The following is a 24,887-nucleotide window of genomic DNA, read 5'->3' on the forward strand; positions in this document are numbered from 1 at the left end:
TTTTAAGAATAAACATCCATACATCATTTTGGTCTAAACAGGAAGAAAACCCAGATGCTAGAAATTCAAGTTTGACACTTAGAAGAATTTTGGAATTTTCTGAAACTTATCACCAAGGTGTGAAAGTGCACTTTCCACAAAGGTGCACCAAAATTTTTGAGTAAGAAGCAATGTGCTAATAGTTAACTTCCAACTCCTAATTTAGAGCATTCCATGCATTGAAAACACATTTTGACGATAGTTCAACTCCCAAAAACACCTAGAGAAAGTCGAGCTTCCATTTTTAGAGCTTCTAGAAACTCCTAGATCATCTTGTAGTTGTGTTATTCTTATCCTCTCATTATTTTATTCTTTTGCATCATGTAAAGGCTCATGCAACCATTAATAAATATAAATAGGGTTGGAGACCTACTTAGCACCATTTAGAGAGTCAATTTTTATATAATTAGATTTGTTTTATTGTTTTTTAGCATAAGCTTTCATTTTAAGAGCTTTCACTTCAATTACAAAGGGATGATATGATTTATTATAAATACATGAATGTAATATGTACTCCAAGCCATTATTTTGATGAAATAATATATGTTATTGGTGCTCTCATTCTAAGTGTAGTTATTCTTGCCAGAGTGTATTATTTTTGTGAATGCATGTTCATGAACAATAATGGAGTCAATGCTTTTATTGTCTTTCTATAATTGTACAATTTTTTAGTTCTAGTGTTTGCCTCATGTTAACAAATACCACTAATGTAATGAATTGGAGAAAGGATCACCTATTGTTCTTGCATAGCATTTTGTCTCGCATGAGTGCATTTTCCATGGCCTTTTGATTTGATGAAAGGTGCAACATCTTTTGGTTTATATTGAGTTCCCATCAACAATTGCATCAGTGGAGTTGAGGAAGTTCTACTATTAATTTTATTGGTTTCCTACTTGATCCTTTTGAGAATTTAATTTGTAGATGTGTTGTTACTGTGGTTTATGTCCGTTAGGAATTTCCCTTTCAAGTAATTTTCTTTAATCTCTCATTACCCTATCTTTTTTATTTTCTTTTCTAACACTTGGTTAAAATAGGAATTCATATAGCTGCATGGAAAAATTGCATTCATTGTAAAACATAAAATACCAAAAAAATATCTTTTTTGGTTACTTTCAAAAAGTATCAAATCAAACAGATTGTCTGAAATTGGTTAAAATGAGCAAAGGCCTCCTTGTGAACAACACATTTATCTTCAATTGAGAATATTCTAGTAAGGTTGTAAGACCACCTAGAACCTTGGAGTTGATCCTTGATTATATTTTCAATAGAGGGATTCACAAGGATCCCCATCATTCAGCATTGTACGAAATGATATCTCATCAAGTCTTTAATAGTATAGACTCCACACAAGGTAGATCATATGTTATGGTCAAAAAATTTAACCTTAACTTGTTAACTTTGTTAGAATATATAGTCCACTGATATAACTAAGATGGGGGGATGAATCACTTATCCAACTAATATCACAAAAAACAACTTTAAACAATATTAACCATATGAGAAATATAAACTAAAACCAAAAAAAGATACTCATACACAATAACACCAACTATGTTAACTAGGGAAACCCTTGATTAGAGGGAAAACCCTGGTGGGGATGGTACCCACAAGATGATGTACTAATATAAATATTTCTTGTTAGAGGATATACCCTATTATGAGGCTTGTTACAACATTCAGTACATATGAGTCCCTGTTATGAGACTTTGAATCCCTAATAGGAGATTCTAACTCTATTAGAAGTTGTGTCAATCTTGTTAGGAGTTATGGAAGATAGTTGGACCCACTATCCAAACAACTTCAAGGGCAAGACCAATGAACCCACTGTCCAAATGATCTATGTATTGTTCCTTGCAGAATAATAGAATTGAATTGTACTTCCTTCCTTTGTCTGTGTCCTATCAACTAGACTTTTCCTCCTTCAAATCTTGTAACTAGAACTCAAATCTCACATCCAATGATCCCTTGGATTTCTTACACACATTTAGTAGCTACTTTTCTCCTTTTTGCACTTCACACTTCTTCAGCAATCTCAATACACATAAAACACTATACACTTTATAACCAAGGAAAACATCTTTTCTTTACATTGTATCTTCATAATAATTCCTTGAGTTGGCCTTAAGGCTTTCCCAACTAATTAAAATAAGATAATTAATTAATTACAATTACAATAGCATTTTTGGCTCATAGTTAATACAAAAATTCACACATGCAATACTAAGGCTTGCGCACTTATTGACATCATCATCTAAATATCCTCTGTCACTATCTGACTATGCATCTCTTTATTACATCTCAGATGTAAGATAGCCAAAAAAATTAGGAACAACTTTCCCAATACTCAGTCTTTGAATTGCTCTCTATAAATTAGGTACAACTTATGTACGTCTTTGACTTCTACTCTATGCACTTAGCCACATAATTAATAAATTGTATTGTACATATCCATAACTACACATGAAAAAACACTCAAACCATTGTCCATACCATCAAGATCTCTATTTTCTACTCTATCATTCTTTACAAACACAATGCTATGTTGACATCAAGGAAAAACATAGTCATGAATGCAACATATCAATACTCTCCAATGCTTAGGATACTCCCACAATGTAGTATCAACAACATTTATGCTAACAATCTCCCCCTTTGTCATTGATGTCAACATAGATGAAAAACCATCTAAGTTACAAGAATACCAAACAATTTTTTCTTTGTTATTGTTGACCAACATTAGTTGTCCACAAGCTAAAAGGAATCTAAAAACAATAGGTGCATACTCCTTCTTCTTATACATCAATTATTTACTTCATACTAAACAATTCACAATACATTAGATGTACATTCTTACTTCCTTACATGAATCTTTCTAAATCTTTCTAAAGAAATATCACTCCCCCATTACTTAGGAGTTCTTCTCATGTGTACTCCCCCCCCATGCCTTAGGAAATGTTTGTCATGCATATTCTACCCCATTGACATCAATAGCAAAGGTTTCAATCTCAATACCAATTGTTACATACCAATTATTAATCAGCTACTCCAAATCATCAACCAACTCGAGTGTCTAAAGGATTGTTCAATAATAAATACTAAAAATCAAACCAAGAGTCCTCAATGACCCAGTACATACCAGATACTCCCCCATATTGGAAGCATTATCATTCAATCCAATCAAATAATAGTGCTTTGTACTACTAGACTAATGTATTCTCTACATCATCTACTCAAAAGTAGGTAGGGGCATAATCCCAAGCATACCTCTCAAGTACTCAAATGTTTCTTTAAGAAAAGGCTTTATAAAGGTATCTACCATCTAATCCTTAGTACTTACATACTCCAATATGATCTCCCTTTTAGTTTCTTTTTCTCTTAGCATGTAATACTAAATGGATATATGCTTAGTCTTTAAATGCAATAAAAGATTCTTAGACATACTCATTGTACTTGTGTTATCACAATAAATGATAACAGGTTCTTCAATCTCAATCCTAATATCTTTCAACATCTACTTCATCCACATAACTTGATTACAATTGTTTGTTGCTACAACCTACTCTGCCTCAGTAGTGCTTTATGAAATACAATATTTCATCTTTCTTAACCAAGAAACTAATCTTCCTCCAAGAAAGAATGCTCCACCAATAGTGCTTCTTCTATCATCCATACTACCTACCCAATTAGTATCAATATATACACAAAGTGTAAAATCATTTGATCGATCATACCAAATTCCATAATCAGATGTCCCTTTCAGATATCGAAATATTCTCTTTATTGCTACAAAATGATATTCATTAGGATCAACTTAAAATCTAGCTACAATCCCAACTGCATTTTCTATATCTAGTCTAGTGTGAGTTAGATGGTGCAAACCTCCAATCATTGATCTAAATTTCTTCTTCTTTACTATAGGTGTCTCATCTTTGCTAGATAACTTATGACTAGCTATCATGGGTGTACCAAAAGGTTTGCAACTTTCCAAACCAAACCTTTTCAAAAAATCTTTTAGATACTTAGCTTGGGAAATAAATATACCATCATTATTTTGCACAATCTACAATCCTAGGAAAAAATTCATTTCTCCTATCATGCTCATTTAAATTTCATTTTTCATCTCTTCAAAAAAAATATTTATAGCCTTATCATTACTATAGATGTTAGATTGGTTTTGACAATTGATTGTCAACACACTTAAGAAATTTTCTAATTTTATGTCGAGTATAATATAGATGTCGAGTTACAATATGTGTCGAGTCATTTAGATGTCGAGCAGATAGACAATGTCGAGCAAGTTTCAACTAGCGAGTGACTAATAGATGTTGAGCCAATATATGTTCCAAGTAAACTATAGATGTCGAGCTAGCATATGTGTCAAGTAAACTATAGATTCCAAGCTAGTATATGTGTTGAGTAAACTATAAGTTCCAAGCAAGACATAATTTCTATATCTCTCGAGCATCAGTAATTAGTAAGTGTCAAGTAACAAAGAATCATCATAAGAGTTTGTGCCCTCACAAACTAAGATGTAAACTATTTTGGAGCTGACATATGATAAATCTTGAAGGATTTAAAAGATAAGATTGAATCTATTTGATTCCCTATGAAATCAACATGCAACCAATCAAAAAAATGGAAAGAATTAAGTAGAAAAGATGGATGAATCTCAATCATAGATTCATACCTAACCCTAAGTCACGAAACCTTTTTAAGGAGGTCAAAACCCCATAATTTAGTAATGTATGAGAGAGTATACAAGAAGAGAATTGGAGAGAGGAATGATAGAGTGAAAGAGAGTGAAAAATAGAAGGGTGAAGAGTACATTCAAGATGACTCAGAAAAATAGAGGAATTGCTAGATCTATGAATAACCTAAAAACATGGGTTACTATCACAAGTGCAACAAGCAAGGTCATCAGGCACATGACTATAGGACTAGAACCATCAGGACACCAAGATTTGAAGGTCACTACTAAAATTGCAAGATGTATGGACATAGAGCCTTTGAGTGTAAATCTAAACCTATGTGGACATTGAACCAACTAGCAAATAAAAATAGTCATGGACATCACTACAATTGAGACTACAACACCAGGAAAAGCTATCATTACTATAAAAAATATGGACACATTGCTAAGAACTACATAAGAACACACTTTAGTGGCAACTACAATAGGTGGTTGAGTCAAACCACTTGTTTCAAGTGTCTAAAGACAAGACACATCAGCAAGTATTGCCCAACAAGATCAAAGGCTCCCAACTCTAAGTTCAACAAAGGAAAAGGGAAAGTTGATGTTGAACACATCAGATGAGAGATGAATAAGATATGGAAGAAAAGAGATGGAAGTAGCACATCCAATGGAGGAATCAATTCACCTAAGAGATCAAGTGGTCACACTTCATCCAACTAAGAAAAAGAAGGTATGAGGAACTGATATACAATTCTTGATTACACATTAATTCCAAGACAAGTTAGTATTGCAAAGGATATAAATAGCATGAATAAAGATGCAAGTTTATCTTCTAAATATTTCATATTATTGCGAAGTATGAAAAGTTACCTTTAGTTGTCAAGTGAAATCAATGGATGCTGAGCGAAGGGAAATTCTTATTGAAGTCAAGCAAGGGAAACACCAGTGAATGCCAAGTGTTGGAAAATCAATGGAAGCTGAGTAAAATGGAATTGCATAAGGAGTCGAGTGGACAGTTGTATATGCACTAAGCATCAAATGCTATGAAATGAAAGGTATAAGGTCAAGTTTTCTATCATTTTTCATCATTGAGAACACAAAGAAAGAGCAAGAAGAGCACAAAAATGACTTCCAAGTAGAGATTGAAGCTTTCACAAAGATTCCAGCCAAGATTCAACATTGTTTCATCAATTTAAGGTATTTACTCTAGTTTTGAGCTACACAGTTACACAATTTCTACATCTTGAAACCCTAGTTTAAAGAAATGGCATCTAGCTCTAGGAATCCTAAGGAGAAGGAATCATTTGAGGTTTATTTGGTTAGTAATGAAGTAAAACAACTAGATTTTAGACCAATTCCTAAAGTTGCATATAAAATTGACCCTGTTAGTGCTTTGTCCATTATTCCACCTAAAGTTGTCACAGTGCAAGATTTTAGAAGGTGTTATAATTGTAATATTGGAGCAATTGGTGAAATGGAGATTAGGGAAGCATATAATAAACTATGTGACAAAAAAGTGTTGAAGAAAGAAGATAGCATAGTTGAGAAAAAGGGACTTACTTGTGCCCTAGACTTCTTGACAATCTATAAAATAGAATGGATCAGAGTTGTTCTAAGTAGAATTCATGATGGCTTCTTATGGTTACAAGGAGGACTAGTAAAGATAACCAAAGAATCATTCACCACGTCACAGGGTATCCAACCCTAGATCAGCCTAAGACCCTGAGGAGTGATTCAAAAGAAGCCATAGAGAAGAACACTAGGGCTAAGTGGAATAAAAGAGGGATGACCATTGATACAATCAAAGATCCACTTGTAGAATTTTTTGTTAGGGTCGTATCCCATAAATTCTACCAGTCAAGCCAACTAAACAGTGTACTCTACATTGTAGTCGACGTAGGATATAAAATTAGCAAGAAGGATCATACATATGATCTAGCTAAATTACAATTGCAACAAATTATGGAGAACTTGGGAACCATAAGGAGGTCGAAGAGTGCTCAATGTAAATTTGGTTCAATTTTGATTTGTATATTCTTTTATGTTTAGAATGAATTCCCTTCCTTTGGTAAGATAGGCTAGAAAACAAATAGATCAGTTGTTGTATAGATCAATGAATACATAGAGCAGATGGGGGCAAATTTTGAACCTATAATGACTAGCTACTTTGAAGACTTTAAGAAGTCTATGAAATAGAGGTGTAGGATACTTTTTTCCTTAGTTTAGCAGCACATCAATGACATATATTTTCTAGTTGACATTGACTTTACATATATCCAAGCAGTAGTACCAAGGTTGAGATGGTTGAGGCCACTTGGATATGAAATCAACATTGATGAGGCATCTAAATCAATCAAAACATTACTTGTAGAAGACATTGATAAAAGTGCAAAACCTTTTGGCACTTTTGATGTTGTAAAGTCCAAAGTAGAAATGGAGTTGAAAACTACTTCAACCCTATAGAAAAAGGATTGACTAATCAAGAAGCAGATGAAGAGACAATGGAAGTAGAAGAAGAAGATGATGAAGATGAAGAAGAAGAAGAATAGGGTTAGGAGCCACTTGCCTTGACACAATGCATGGGAGAGGATGTTGAAGAGGTAGAAGGTGCCAAGGAAGAAGAGAAAGCCAGGGAAGCACCTACCAAGCTAGAGCCAAAGAAGAGAAAAGCTCAAAAATAGCTAGCAACACAGCCAAAAGGTTAGAAGATAGCAAAGCTAAGCCCAAAAAAGCCTACTACAAGGGCAAGTGCAAGAGCTACATCAAAGGAGGATAAGGAGAAAGAAAAGAAGAAGGCTACTAAGAAGGAAGGTCTAGCCAAAAAGAAGCTAAGAAGAAAGTATTCTGCACCTCTTGAATCAGATGAGGAAAGGACTAAATCTAATGACATTGGCCAATTTAGAGTGGTAAGTCACACCACCAAGTTTGACTTAGAAAATATATGTGATAACATTAGAGATAATGTAAAGTTATGTAGCTTTAAAAGCATTGATTTTAATAATTTGACTAGGGAAGAACAGAGAATAGTTGAAGAATTGGTCTACACTATAATGGCCAAGTTCAAGAACACTCCACTTGAACTTGACAATTCAATGCCTAAGGAGTTATATTCTATTGTAGAAAATAAATGGCATTATTGCCTTAATATGGAAAAAGAAATAAAAGAGTCAACATTGGCTTGAGTAATGCCTAAACTCACAAAAGGGAAAATTAGCAAGGAAAATAAGAAGCATTGGAGAAAATTTGCACCCAAATATAGAGCATTTAGTATACTTTAGAATAAAATTGAAGATATTGTCAAAAAGTCCACTCAAATATGGAAATTAATTTCTAGCTTGACAACTATCAAAGAAGGAGAGGTAGATCCCTTTGAGGGAAAAAAAATGGAGAAGAAGATGATAATGATAAGGAAGAAGAAGGTGCAAAAGAAAAGGTAGATGATACAGTGGAGAGGGAAACACAAAAGGATGATATGACAACTACTGAAGTGTAGGAAATAGAATAGAGTGTGCAAAACATACAATTTCCACCGCCAAGTCCTCCACATCTGCATATACAATAATTATACAAGATGTTCCTAACAGCTCAGGTCAGAACATCAATCCATTAACTACAAATGATCTCAAAAAGATTCTTCACTAGAGTACACTACAAGCACAATTGTGTACAAATCCAATCTTGGTGAGTGTGGAAGAATTACAAAAGGCTATAGATGATGTTGGTGTAAATAAGTATTTACTTATTACACTTACTTAAGTTTTACTTAGGTTAATGCATTATTTAATTGTTTTGCATTATTTTATTATTATTTTAGGTGAGACACTTAGGAGTTTGTGAACTCTCATTGAGTTTTGCAACTCTAATTAGGCACATGGTGTCTACAACATAGGAGTATGCATCATTCACTTAGTTGTCATGGTGACAACATAGTTTTTCGCACTCCTCATTTAGCACATGTTGTCTACTCCACTGATTTTTGTGCTACACCATTGTAGTCTTATCCTCACATCATCGCACTTAATCCCATGCTTAATGGAGGATAATCCATATCTAGTGGACATGTGCCTGGTTGTATGACATGTCATCGTGCTAACTTCTAGGCATTCTAGAAGCTCTCTTGATGCCTTTATATTCAGGCACTCCTAGTGTACTCAGAATATGTTGGTTGTGTCTAATTATTGAATGAATATCATCATTTTGATCATACTCTCCCTATTTTGGTCTACTGTGTGCTATTGTTGAGTTCTTTTGTTCTTGGGTGAATTTTGGCCTAAGCCAAATCCTTACATGGTATCAAAGCTGAGGAGGATTCTCATCACATAGCCATTCGAGACCGTTCATGATTCAGCACCTTGATTCTGGAGGATCCGCAGAAATTGGGAGCGTCTAGAGCCAGATTTGACCTCTCCATTGTGTCTAGAGTGCTGAATCGGTGAAGATTGACTATAAACTTGCCTATACTGGGTGAAAGTTGATCGTGAGGCAAAAATTTTTTACAAACCGGCACCCGAAGGCACTGATTTGCAAATTGGGTATGATTGTTTTTAATTGATCTGATTATTGAATTATCAGATTTGAATTCTTTTTTTTCACAGCGATTTTCAATTTTTTCGAATGTTTTTCGAAATTATTTTCATGGTTGGAGAAAAATTTTGTGGCAGAACCGGGCCATCAACCCCCGACCTACTATTTTTGGCAAATATATATTATTTTATAACTCGCAGGGTATTATTTTACATCTACGGGCCTCAATATAACCTCCTGGCAGCCTGCACAAATTTCTCGGTAGGAATATTCACCGCCCGACCACATCAATTACTGAAGCAATTAAGACAGCAATGCAAAAACACTGGTCAATCGGCACCAAGCACGACAGACACTTCACCATTTACCTTGTGGGCTTCTCTACAAACACCGCGGAGACTTCCCAAATCCCACGCATGTGGGACTCAACAAACAATGCTCCAGAAATCACTGACGGAAACCAGAGAATTTGGCTTCGCTGCTTAGATTCTCGGTAGCATTGAGGAAATTGGCCTCGTCAAAGTCTGTGGCGCGATAGGAATATTCTGGCATCAATTTTTGCAGTCTTCCGAGGTGCCACGCGTCCGCATCGTCAGCCCTGTGCACGTCAGCAAACACCTGTACCTCCTGCTCTACAGTTAACAATCTGACTGTACCTACCAACTCACCATCCCAATCAGCCAATCATACTAACACGTACATGGGACACGCAGGAAAATTTAGTATGATTCCGTATAGTACAGGATGCTACGCCAACTGCCACATCATCAATGGGTCCAAGTTATTGCTGACATCATCATTTTATGATTGTAAAATTGATGCCCATCTGAACGTCATCATAGGCTATTTTTCAATTGCAGTGATGGTCGTATGACTATCAAATTTAACCCCATTTTTTGCTAGTGCAATCCCTCACCAAATTGATTTTGGTTTTGGCAGTCCGACTTCAAGAGGCCATAACTCGCACATCCAGACTCCAAATCAGGTGCCATTTTTTTGAAATTAGGTAAAAAAATTTATATTTTTTAGTGGTGTAGCTATTTTTTGGTTTTGGTGCACGGATTTTTCAGAATTTGCATTTTTTGGCGACTGTACCTGAATAATCTTGCATTTTGCAACTTCAACTGCTTCGTACAGGCACATCTGGAGTCAAAAACAGGTTCTATTTTTTTTGAAAGTGCATATTTTTTTGTCTAATTTCTAGATCTGACATCAGATTGTAGTTTTGTGTGGACAAAATTGTCACTTTCAGCATAGGGCCTTTCTTTGCTTTGTAATGCTTCAATATTGTAGCACATTGTAAAGTTTTAGTTGTGTACTCTATTGAGAAGTTGTAACAAGAAAAATCAGAAGTCCACAAAGGCCTAAATTGGCAAGTGGCCCATTGTGATCGCACTACTGATAAAGTGGCCAACGCATTTATTTTGGGGGGATTTCTTGATTTAGTGAAAAGGGGGGGTATTCTTGGTGTTGTGTTCTCTCTTTTCTGCAAATTTCTTTCATTTTTTTGCATTATGGGCAACTTTAAGTTTCCTAAGTTAACTCCTCATAACTATGCTATGTGGTCTATAAAAATGTTGTATCACTTAATGCATAATGGAGTTTCACAATATGTAGATGGTACTCTTCCTAAACCAGCAGGTGATAATGTATCAACAATTGAAATTTTTGAATGGGTAGCCATGGATAGGAAAGCCCTAGGTGATATATGTTTGGGGGTAGATGATAAGATCATGTATCAAATCATAAAATGTACTACATCCAAGGAAGCTTGGGATACCCTCGAAAGTCTTTATGGTAAAGTGTCTGAAGACGATGTGTTTAAAATAGAAGATGAGCTAGTTTCCTTAGATCCTAAGTCATATGACTCCATACAGGACTTCATCATCAAGGTGAATGAATTAAGGACAAAGCTTACTGATTGTGGGAATTCTATCAAAGATGACAGACTAATCTATCTTATTCACAACAAGCTGCCATCCGAATATTCCACATTTTTATCTTCTTTTAACACCTCAAAGACTACCTTAGGGTATGCCTACAAGAAAGTAACTTTTGATGAATATGCTAAACTGTTGGATGATGAAGAAAAGAAGTTGAAAACAATGGGGATTCTCAAATCACCTCAGACCAAAGCATTGGTGGCCAATGAGGGTTCTCAACATTCAGCTGGACAATCTTCAAACAAAGGAAAGGGTAAGAAGAAATGGAAGAGCAAATCTGAGGATGTAGAAAAGACAACACCACAATCAAATCAACAAGGAAAGTCCTCAAATTCCAACAAGAAAGGGGACAACAATAATAAGGAGAAGAAGAAGTGTGCTTATTGCAAGAAAATGGGTCATGAAGAGCATGATTGCTATCTTAAAAAGATTGATGAATTGACCAACATCATGAAGAAACATAATGTTCCATTGCCTAATGCTTACAAGGAGAAGGGATCTTCTTCAGATTCAAAGAACAAAGGGCAAGCAATCATGGCTAATGCAAACTCTTCAAAGGAATGGATATTTGACTTAGGTGCCTCATATCATATGGGTTCTTCAAAGGGGGATTTTTCTTCATTGAATCGCTCAAGGGTACCACACATCTTCATGGGGAATGATAGCAAAATGGAAGTTGAAGGAAAAGGAAACATGGAGATGGAAAATGGAGAGTTTCAAGAGATTCTCTATGTTCCAAACCTAAGTTAAAATCTCCTTTCAATCTACCAAATTACTCACCTTGGAGATGGACATAGCGTTGAGTTCCTTCCTGACTCAGTTCAAGTGCACAGTCTTAAAGATAATTCCTTGGTTGCAGTAGGGAAAGTGAATGATCACAAAAGGTTGTACTCTTTCTCGCATTTTGTACCCAAGACTCCTTCAAAAGCCTTATTAACACAATCTCATTCAAACATGCAATTATGGCATGAGCAGTATGGTCATCTTGACTATCGCTATCTTCAGCAACTTTGCACATACCAAATGGTCAAAGGTCTACCTCAAATAAACTTTTCTAAGGGTAAGTGTTCATCAGATTCAGTGGATATGCATCCAGAGGGGAAGTTACAAAGAGGGAAGTCTTCTAGAGCAACAAGTGTTCTTCAAATGGTTCACATGGTATTAGTAGGTCCTTTTGCAATTAGCCAGGGTCGCTACATACTTACATTAGTTGATGACTTTTCAAGGTTCACTTGGGTCTACTTTCTGCATAGTAAGGGTGAAGTTTTGGATGCATTTCTAGACTTCAAGGCTCATGTAGAATGACAATCCAGAAAGGCCATCAAAGTACTCCGCATGGACAATGGAAACATGGATGTGAACAGAAGACTTAAGGATTTTTGCAGACATGAGGGCATTGATCTTCAGATTCCTTCAGCATTCAATCCGCATAAGAAAGATGTTGCAGCATTGAGGATCCGAACTCTTAAGTCTATGGAAAGTTGCATGATTCATGCCAAGTCTCTAGATCCATCATTAGAAGTCAAAGAAATCTTAAGTGCCACTCACATTCTTAATCGTTCTCCTCATCCAGCCTTAGATGGAAAAACTCCTTTTGAGGCATGGTGTGGAAGAAAACCTATTGTGACACACTTCAAAGTCTTCGGTTGTCCTGCTTGGGCAAACAAATCTTCCAGGGGTCGCAAGGCACAGAAATCTCGGCCTTGTACTTTCATTGGTTATGAAGACAGTATGAAGGCATATAGACTTCTAGATCCTAAGACACATCAGATTTTTGTGGAGAATGATGTACATTTTGAGGAAAGTTCTTTGAGCTTGTCCTCTACTCCTCTTTGCACATCATACAGTGTGGATACTGATAGTGACACCAGTGATAGTGCTTCAATAGTTTTTGACACGTGGAGTTCTATCGACAGATACAATGAGAGGTCACTTCATCAGTTCAGTTTGCATGCATACATAGCCACAGTGATAGGACCAGAACAGTAGGGTACTTTTAGTCTTCTAGATACAGGTTCAGTGACAGATTCGGGGGATAGTATTGATCATCTGCCTCTTCTTCTTGATGCAGAATTACCTTCTTCAGTTGTCACGAGGGTTCCATCAAACTTTCTTGTTCATTCTCTACATGATCAATCCTTACAGGTTGAAGTGAATGTGGATTCTTATGATCAGCAGTCATAGCAGGGTTCTTCATCAGTTGTAGGGATAGATAGTTCTTTGGGATAGGTTCTTCAGCCAGTTGAGCAGGTTTCAGAGACATCACTTATCCATGGGATTCTTTCCACACACAGCGGAAGCATCTCATTTGTACCTTTGGCTTTGTTTCTTCCTAAGGGGAGGAACACCATTCTATAGTCTTGGATCAGCTTCTTTATTGGAGCGTTCACTATTCGGCATTCTTCTTTGGGGGGGGAGCCCATTCTATCCCTCTTCCTCTTCTCATCATTCTCTTATGTATATATTGGATGTATGTCATAATGGGGGGGTCTTGATTACTCCATCCATCAATGCATCCTTCTTTATCTCTCTTTTGGGGGAGGGTTTTTCCCATGAGGTTTTCCCTCTTTCCCTGCTTTATGGGAGATTGCATATCATTATGTACATGGGTACCTAACATGGCCTAGCAGCTGGGACCCATCTTGCATTTCATCCTAGATTGCATAAGCTTAAGGGCATTCCCCTAACTTGCACTTAAGGGGGGGTGTTGGTGTAAATAAGTATTTACTTATTACACTTACTTAAGTTTTACTTAGGTTAATGCATTATTTAATTATTTTGCATTATTTTATTATTATTTTAGGTGAGACACTTAGGAGTTTGTGAACTCTCATTGAGTTTCGCAACTCCAATTAGGCACATGGTGTCTACAACATAGGAGTATGCATCATTCACTTAGTTGTCATGGTGACAACACAGTTTTCCGCACTCCTCATTTAGCACATGTTGTCTACTCCACTGGTTTTCACGCTACACCATTGTAGTCTTATCCTTACTTCATCACACTTAATCCCATGCTTAATGGAGGATAATCCATATCTGGTGGACATGTGCCTGGTTGTATGACATGTCATGGTGCTAACTTCTAGGCATTCTAGAAGCTCTCCTGAGGCCTTTATATTCAGGTACTCCTAGTGTACTCAGAATATGTTGGTTGTATCTAATTATTGAATGAATATCATCATTCTAATCATACTCTACCTATTTTGGTCTACTGTGTGCTATTGTTGAGTTCTTTTGTTCTTGGATGAATTCTAGCCTAAGCCAAATTCTTACAAATGAAATCACAAGGGATAAGGTGAATTCATAAGAACCACCTTCTCACATCCCTATAGCCACAAGTGGACAACCAACAGTGCCAATAGTAGTAGACACATCTGCAAAGGTTAACTCCACAATTCAAGTCTTGATGATTGGACAAAAGAAATAGAGTACAGAGGAGATAGAGCCTACAAGGGAGAAAATAGTATAGATTGATACATCTATCTCTATAGAAAAAGTACAAGGTGCAACCCCATAGATCATAGTAATTGATAAGGAAAGATCTAAAGAGGAGAAGGAAAGTCCTAAGGAGAAGGAGCAAGAAGCAATACTAACATTGGTAAATTTTCCTACAAAAGGGATCCCAACAATCCCTCAGAAGCTAGGCACTGTTTCCATGTCATTTCAAATATTTGCACCATGATCGAGCTCAACAAGAGTAGCAAGGGTACTTCACTATGGAGACCCTGCATTAGATGAGGACATAGTCATCCCCAAGTATGACCATAAAGCTGTGAAAATTGATCAAATTAATGAGGTGCAAGAGGCACTAGAAAGGAAAAAGAAGTAGGAGATACTCAAGAACGAGTACAAACAGAGGCAAGCATTGATTGAAATAAAGGACATCTTTCTAGATGCCTTCATCTTGCAAGCACCTGATGAAACTAAGCCCATTATGGAGCAACTATCCAATATATTGGACAAAGTGGAAAATGAAGACTTTGATACAAATGCCAAACTACTAGAATGGTCAAAAAGGAAACTTCAGACAAAGTTAAATGAGAAAATCTCTATTGAAATTGCACTTTCACAAGTTGAGATAGTAAATAAAATTGAAAAGGTAAAGTCAGTACTTGAGAACATATTCTTATTGTACTCAAAATTGTGTGACCCATCAATTTTCACATAGGAAACCAACCAAAAAATAATGATCTTGGAGAGGAATTTAAAGATATCAAGCATGCAACTGCCCGAAGATCCAGCTCAAAGTGAGAAGCATTTTAACACTATGCTTCATACTCAGAAGGAATTAGTTGTATTAATAGTAGATGAGGCAAATACAAAGGCCAAATTAATGCAAATACAATTTTCCATAACCCCACACATGGAAATTTTTTAGAAAGAACTAGCCTATGCTGAAAATGTGTTAAATAAAGACCCCAATCTTTCTACATTAGAAGGTCTAGTTCACCTTGCAGTAGAGTCAGGCATCCAGATAAAATCACTAGAAATTGCACTACTGAATTGGGATTTTACTGTAAGGATAGTATTGGAGGAAAATAAATCCTTTTTGGAAAAATATTCAATTAATTTATAGACTCCTTTGACATAAGTGTCAAAAAGGAGGAGATAAATTTTGATGGGGAGAAATAGAAAAGCCAAAAGGAAGCTATAACTATGAGGGAAGATATGTGAAAGGGGAGTCAGAACAGAACAAATAAGAGAAAGAATGATAAGGCAAGGCATATCAAAATCAACATGAGACAAGTCCAGCATGAGAATTTTTGGATACAACAAAGGCACATCAACTTAGGGGAAGTTACAAATTTTGAGGTATAAAATCCTTCACAAAAATACAATTTTAAAGTTTTGTATATATACCAAATAGAATGTATATTATACTCAAAGAAATTAGACTCATCATGTATAGTTAAGTTTTTTTGACACTCATGTCAAAGGGGGGGATTGTTGATCTTAGACTGCTTTTGAAAATTGAGTGTCAACACACTTAAGAAATTTTCTAAGTTGATGCTAAGTATAATATAGATATTGAGTTACAATATGTGTCAAGTTATTCAGATGTTGAGTAGATAGATAGTGTTGAGAAAGTTTCAACTATCGGGTGTCTAATAGATGTCAAGCCAATATATGCGCTGAGTAAACTATAGATTCCAAACTAGTATATGTGTTAAGTAAACTACAGGTGTCAAGCAAGATAGAATTTTTCTATGTGTCGACCATCAGTAATCAGTAAGTGTCGAGTAACAAAGAATCAACATAAGAGTTTGTGTCCTCAAAAAATAAGATGTAAACCATTTTTGAGCCAACATATGATAAATCTTGAAGGATTAAAAGATAAGATCAAATATATTTGATTCCCTATGAAATCAACATGTAACCAATCAAAAAAATGGAAAGAATTGGGCAGGAAAGATTGATGAATCTGGATCATAGATTCATACCTAACCCTAAGTCATGAAACCTTTTTAAAGAGGTCAAAACCCCATAATTTAGTAATGTATGAGAGAGCATGTGAGAAAAAAATTGAAGAGAGGAATGATAGAGTGAAAGAGAGCAAAGAATAGAAGGGTGAAGAGTACATTCAAGGTGACTTAGAAAAATAGAGGAATTGTTAGATCAGCAAACATCAGAATAGAGTATCAACACTTTGTATAGAATCATATCAAATCAAAGAGGATCATATCAAAATGGACTAAATATCAATCTAAAATTAGCAATTGAAGATTGTAAGTTATCAGGTCAACACATTCTACTATACTTTCTAGCCATTGTATTAGGAGAATGAAAATCCTATGAAGATAGGTTGGTTTAGTAGCCATTTTGTAAATCTTTTAATAGGGTGACATTCTAAGTGAATGTTTTGTAAATCCTTTAGACATGTACACTTTTAACAGAGTGATGGAGCCTTTAATAGGGTAGGCCTTTCACAGGGTAGACCATTGATAATAGTCAAACTTTGTAACCTTTATAAGTTACATACTGTTGTAGTGATAAGTTGTGGGTGTCATCCCCACCCCAGTTTTACCTTCTCATTTTAGAGGGTTTCTGGGTGATCAAATATGGTGTTATCTATTTTCATGCATGCCTTTACTTTCATGTTAATTAGAAATGTTACATGCATGTATTAATTTTAGTTAAAATTTTTATAGGTTAAAGTTTGGAACTTCTGATTCACACCCCCCCCCCCCAAGAAGTATTCTTCCTATTTGTAAATTCCAACAATTACCTCCAAAAAATGATGTCATCAAAAAATATTAAAATAATCAACAATCCATCTTCAATTTCTTTTAGATACAAGTTATTATCTATCGTACCTTTAGCAAATCCAAGATTTTCTAAGTAACTATCCAACCTTACATACTAGGTTCTAGGTGTTTGCTTTAGACCATAAAGAGATTTCTTTAATCTACATACCATGTCTTTATCTTTTGATAAGGGAAAACCTTCAAGTTTCTCAATATAAACCTCTTCTTCTAGTTCTCCATTCGGAGAGGTTGATTTAACATCCACCTAATAAACCTTTAATTTCTCACTCACTGCATAAGCCAAGAAAATCCTTATTGCTTCCATTCTTGCTACGGGTGCATATGTTTCCTCATAATCAATGCCTTCTAATTATGAATAACCTTTGCATACAATTCCTTTTGGAATTCTTTAGAATAACAGAGAGGGGAGGGGGGGTGAATTAGTTATCCAAGGTCCAAATGTATAAATAAAACCTTTCATAGCTTAGTGAACCCATAAAACATTTATACTTATGCATACATCCATAAGATTATGCAATCATTCAAAACTTTTAGGTTATTGTCAAATCAACTTGCAAAGATATAAATCATGAAACATAACATATTCATCAACACACATAACACAATGATTTACATGGAAACCCAATTTGGAAAAAACCACTAGTAACATGCTACTCTTTTCACTATTCTAAAGTGATGCCCTATGAAAGGCCAACCCTATTAAAGGTTACAATACATAGTATTAAATGTGACCTTGTTTAAAGATTTCAACCACCCTGTTAGAAGTGAGCCTTGTTAAAGGACTTTAGGCCATTCACTTGGAATGCCACCTTGTTAAAGGATTTACAATTGACTATTAAGTTAACCTTAAACTAAAGGATTTACCCTAGACTAATACAATTGTTAGAGATTAATAATAGAGCTTTGATCTAATACAACTTACAAATTCACTTGCAAATTATGGATCTTTGTTTAATCCTCCATTCTACTTGGCTTTCACTCATTGTAGCTTTGATAGCTTGTTCACCCTTCAAGAATTCATCTCCTTAAGCCTTCTTTCTTAACATTCCATTGCAGACTCTTCTCTTAGGTCACTTGATGAAGCAAAACCTCTTAACTCCTTCTTCTCCTTCTTCCCCTTGGGTTCTCGCACATGAAAACCTTGCTTCATGACTAGACATTCCTATAAATAGGAAAATAGATATTTTTCCACTCGTTCTCCATCATCCAAATTAGGGTTTTGGATGGATTAGGTAGGATACAATGTATCTACCTCATATCTTGTCTATTCTAGAAACTTCCTATAGAATCCACTTTGAATTTTCCTCAAAATGATTTACCTAGAATTCTGTGCCACTAGCTCATCATCCTTATCTTCTCCCTAGTTCACAAAATCCAAGAAAATTAACTTGTTAGCTCAGATTCATCAAACCCATTATCTTTAAAATAATGCAACAACTCAACATTATCAATCTTCTGATGCTCAACACACATTGTCTTACTTGGCATCCTCTACAAATCACTTGACGTCAACTAAAGGTAATAGTAGCTCAGCCTCAACTAAACTTTACTTAGCATTAACTATCTTACTCAACATCCTCTAGAATTTTCATTTACTCAGGTCCAACTAATTTTTTACTTGGCTTGCACTAACTTTTCTTGGCACCTACTATCCACTCGATCAAGCTTGGCAGGAAAAAATTGTGTAACTTGTTCTTCTGATATTTCTAAGCCAGCCTTTGTAACCTTAGATTACCAATACAACATATCATCACTATTTTAACTGATCATAACTCAACCTTTCATCTAGGTGCTATTGTTATATCTTATTGATCAAATTCTCTTCATCAATAAACTAAGTGATAGTACTTGAATCAAATAAGCAATTGTCATTCCTAGCAAATAGCAGGTTTGACATCAGTGACAAAACAATGATTGAAACACATAATCCTTTTCAACAATCTCCTTCTTAATAATGATCTATTCAATCAAATTTCAACAAGTCTAGCTTTATTTCTCACAACTTCTCCTTTCTCATTCATCTTATTCCTAAAAACTCATTTTGTTCCTACCACATTCTTATCTTTTGGTGTAGGAACTAACTCCCATGTATCATTCTTTGCTATCTGCTCCATTGATTATCTTTGACTGCTTCATGTACACACTTAGGTTCAACATGAGATATCAAACATATCTCCTCATTTACTCTATTACTTTTCATTATGCCTTTATCTTTCCTTCCAATTATCTTCTCAAGAGGGTGATTCTTTGTCAAATTCTTATTAGGGGTAGGAGTTGAAATCTCAACACTTATCTCTTCTCTAGGCTTAGAACCTTTTTATCCTTTATGTTCAAAAGTTAGCACATCATTCTACAGGTCATTGTTAGTCTTAAACAAAACTTCAGCATTCTATCTAACAATTCTAGAATTGTCCTCTTCTTCATCTGAATTATAATCTACCCTCTTTTCTTTGGTTCCAAACTTCTCATCAATCCTTACATTTACCCATTCAACTATTGTCTTAATTCTATAGTTGAAACATCTATAAGCCTTACTTTTCAATGAATAGCCAAGAAACATACCTTCATCGCTTCTTGGATCAAACTTACCAATGTCATCAACTCTTTTAATATAATTTTTTCTCCCAAATATTCTGAAATATTTGACTGATGGTGAATGTCCAAACAATAGTTCATAAGGTGTCTTTTCCATACCTTTTTTTATCTATACTCTATTCAAAGTATACATTGTTGTATTAACTTCTTCTCTCTACAATGTCTTAGAAATATCATTTTCAAATAACATCGCTCTAGCTGCTTCTACTATAGACTTATTTCTTCTCTCAACAATCCCATTTTTCTTATGTGTTCTAGGTGTAGATAGTTGTCTTTTGATTCTATTTTCTTCACAAAATATGTTCAATTCTCTAGAGGTGAATTCTCCTCCTCTATCAGATCTCAAACACTTATTCTAAACACCAAATTCATTCTACACTCTATTCTTAAATATCTTAAACTTATCAAAAGCTTTAGATTTCTCTTTAAGAAATGCTACCTACATCATTCTAGTAAAATCATCAACAAAAATCATAAAATACCTTTCATCGAATCCTCTTGTTCTAGAAGGACCACATAGATTTTTGTGAACAATCTCTAGCTTCTCTGTGGTAGTAAACTTCTCGATATGGAATGATACTTTCTTTTTCTTAGCCAAAATACATTCCTTACACACAACATTAGTAGGCTTAACAATCTTAGGCAAGTCTCTAACTACAAAAGTGCTACTAACCTTCATAATATTATCAAAGTTTATGTGATAGAATCTTTTATATCATAACCATTTTTTATCCATTTTAGCTACCAAACATGTCATCTTAGTAGGATTCAACTAAAATATATTAACTTTGAGTGTAGTGCCAGTTCTAATCATCTTATCTCTATCTTTGATAATCCAGGTCTTCTCAGCAAACTACAACTAATAACCCTTGTTCACCAACTAACCAACACTCAACAAGTTATGCTTCAATCCATCAAAAAAAGAGACATCATTAGTGTTGGTTTTACCATCAAGAATAATGGATCTAATTCTTGTTATATGAAAGGCTACATTGTTACCAACTCTAACAATTCCTCCATCATGATTCTTAAACTTAACAAACTTATTCACATCACCAGTCATGTGATGTGAACAACCACTGTCAATTATCCAATTAGGTTTCTTTTCCACTTGGGTAACTAGAGCTCTTTATTCTCTAATTTCTCTATCAAGATCATCTTCCTTGATATCCATAAATCCTAATTCATCATCACTTTTACTTTGACCCTTCTAATTAGATTATTCATCTTCATTTGCATACAAACAATTTCTATCTCTATCTCTTCTAGGGTTAAACCTTCCCTTATAGTTTTTCTCTCTTTTAGGACACTTAGATGCATAATGACAAAATTTCTTACAAGTCTAACATTTAAATATTTTCTTACCATCTTTTTCTCTTCTCACTAGAATGGATATTCCTTCCTCAATCTTCTTGTTTTCATCGACTCTATTGCTACCAAAAAAATCTCCATGGGTGCTTGCACTCCTTGTCAAATTAGATCAAATTTTTAGGGCACTAAAAGTTGTTTCAACTCTTGCAAGTTCTTCAAACTATCTCAGATCTTCTTCTACTAATTATAATCTTCCAAGTAATGTTTCCTTAGTGAAATCCTTAGTGCAGGGCATCACTAGCTAAATAATCTAAGCTATCAACTTGAATGGTGGTGTCAAACTTTTCAAGATCTTCCATATGACTTCATCAAATTCCTTGGTTCCACCATGAATCCTAATTCCTACAACCATTTTTGATAGTTTTCCAATATAACTTCTTACAGATTCATCTTCCATCATTCTAGCATCTTGAAATGCACATATCCAATTCTATAAGCTCATTATTTTTGCATGATCATCACCTTCAAAAGTATATTCTAATGCTTTCCAAATTACATGAGATTTTGCAAGTGACTTTACCTAACTATATTCATTTTCTAGAAGAGCTATCAGTAGGGATTCTCTTGCTCTCATGTTACATATAAATAGATCTCTCTCTTTTTCAATGCATCCTTCAAGTTTTTCTTCTTCAATGATTTTCTTTTGACTTTTTTTTCAAGATCCAATATGATGGACCCATGCACAATAGATGAGTCTTCATCTTCTCCTTCTTACTATTAGAGGTTTCCCCATTGAATCTTGGACTATCCTTCTTGAACATATTCGCCATTGATCTCCCAAAGTTGTTAAGCTTATTCATCAAGGACCTAATGCTTTGATACTAATTGTTAGAATATATAGTCCATTGATATAATTAAGAGGGGGGGTTGGGGAGGGGGGTTGAATGGGTTATCCAACTAATATTACAAATAAAAACTTTAAACAATCTTAACCATATGAGTAATATAAATTGAAACCATGACAAGAGACTCATACACAATAACACTAGATATGTTAACTAGTGAAACCCTTCAATGGGAAAACCTTAGTTGGGATGGTACCCACAAGATGATGTACTAATATAAATATTCCTTGTTAGAGGATAGACCCTATTAGGAGTCTTGTTACAACATTCAGTACATATGAGTTCCTGTTAGGAGACTTTGGATCCCTATTAGGAGATTCCAACACTGTTAGGAGTTGTGCCAACCCTGTTACAAGTTGTGGAAGACAACTAGACCCACTGCCCAAACAACTTAAAGGGAAAGACCAATGAACCCATTGTCCAAATGATCTTTGTATTATTCCTTCCATAATAATAGACCTAAATTATACTTCCTTCCTATGTCTCTATCCTGTCAACTAGACTTCTGTTCCTTTTGATCTTGTAATCAGATCTCAAATCTTGCATCCAATGATCCCTTGGATCTCTTATACACATTTAGTAAGCACTCTAATCATTTTTATACTTCAAACTTCTTCAACGATCTCAATACACATCATACACTACACACTTTACAATCAAGGAAAGCATCTTTTCTTTATACCGTATCTTCATAATAATTCCTTGAGTCAACCTTAAGGCTTTCCCAATTAATTAAAATAAGATAATTAATTGATTATAATTACAATAGAATCGTTGGCTCATAGTCTATATAAATTGTCACACATGTGATACTAAGGCTTGTGCACTCACTAATGTCATTAGCTAAATGTCCTCTATCATTGTCTAACTATGCATCTCTTCATTACATCTTAGATGTAAGATAGCCAACAAACATCAGGAACTACTTTCCCAATATTCTATCTCTGAACTGCTCTTTGTAAATTAGGTACAAATTTTTTGCATCTTCAACTTAGACTCTACACACTTAACCATGTCATCAAGGCATTGTGTCATATATTTCCATAACTGCACATGACCAAACAATCAAAATATTGTCTATACCATTGAGATCTATGTATGCTACTCTACCAATCTTTACAAAAACAATGCTATGTTGACATCAATGACAAACATAGTCATGAATGCAACATATCAATATTCTCCAATGCTCAAGATACTCCCACAATTTAGTATCATCAACATTTATGCTAACAAACTTTATTACTATAGTAGTGAAGATTTATGGGTGTTATCCCCACCCCAATTTTATCTTCACCTTGAAGGTTTCTAGGTAACAAATATTGTGTTATGTGTCTTAATTTCATATATATGATTGAATTGATTTACATGTTACAACAAGTTTACATTTATAGTTTTACATGTACAAGTTATTGATAGATGTGGATGAATCTATGAAAAGTATAAATTGATATAGATTCTAATTCACCCCCCTCTCTGTATCTAGTTTACACCTCCATAATTAAACAATTGGCATCAAAGCTATGGTTCTCTAAAAGAAGCTTAAAGTCTTGGAGATTAGATCTTGGAAGATGGAGGATTTCAAACTGGACAAGACTATTGGCAATCAAGTGATTCACATCCAACTCACACTATAGATTCTTGAGAAGGCAAGCCAAGATTTGAAGGATTTTGTAAAAACAAGAAAGGAAATAGCCATCTAGATAAAGAAATACTCTCATGAAGAAGTTGAAACTAAAGGATTATTTGAACCAGTCAATCGTAATGACAAAGCATCTATTGAGCTACTTGAAAGAAATAAAATCCTCAATGAAGAGATAAGGGCACATAAAAGAGAACATGAAATTCAATTAGTGAGACTACGTGAATTGATTGAACAAAGAAGAAAGTTGAAGAAGACAAACTATGGTAGAAGAAGACAAAAGGGTAATGGCTACTAGATTTAAAGAAAGGATATCAGATGTGTAGAAGCTCACATATACACAAATGGATTTGATGAATCAACTAATGACTCCAAATCAAAAACTAAATAACAAGGATGTGGAAATTAAAAATTTGAACTCACACAATGAGATACCAAAGAATGAACTAAAGAATGAGAAGGAATATATAGAGAAATTCAACAAACCAATGGAATAAATGAAGTACTTTGAATAATTTATGAAGTCATCAAACTATTCTAATGGGTTAAGACATTCATTCACTAAGAAAGGAGAAACATCCAAGAATGGAGAAATGAGAAATGAGAAATGCAAAGCCAAAAGACAAACCAACATGCTATCATTGTGGAAAAATTAGTCTTACTACAAATATCTATCAAAGAAACCATGGTATGAAAAATTCCAAACCTAAGTTTATTGGTTACTATTTTTACTACAAGAAACAAGGACACCAAATATATGAGTGTAGGTCAAGACTAAGGAATACACCTACTACACCTAGGTTTGAAGGGTATCGCTATAACTGTTAGAAATATGGGCATTGAGAATTTGAATGCAAATCAGAAAACCCTACTGGTCAAATAAGAAGAAGAAGAATTATGCATCTAATAATACATGTTCCAAATGTCACAAGTTTGGATAGAAAAGTGAGAATTGTAGAACACTAG

This window comes from Cupressus sempervirens, chromosome 3 (assembly GCF_028749045.1).
Source record: "Cupressus sempervirens isolate cs-2001-9-10 chromosome 3, ASM2874904v1, whole genome shotgun sequence".
Taxonomy (NCBI): domain Eukaryota; kingdom Viridiplantae; phylum Streptophyta; class Pinopsida; order Cupressales; family Cupressaceae; genus Cupressus; species Cupressus sempervirens.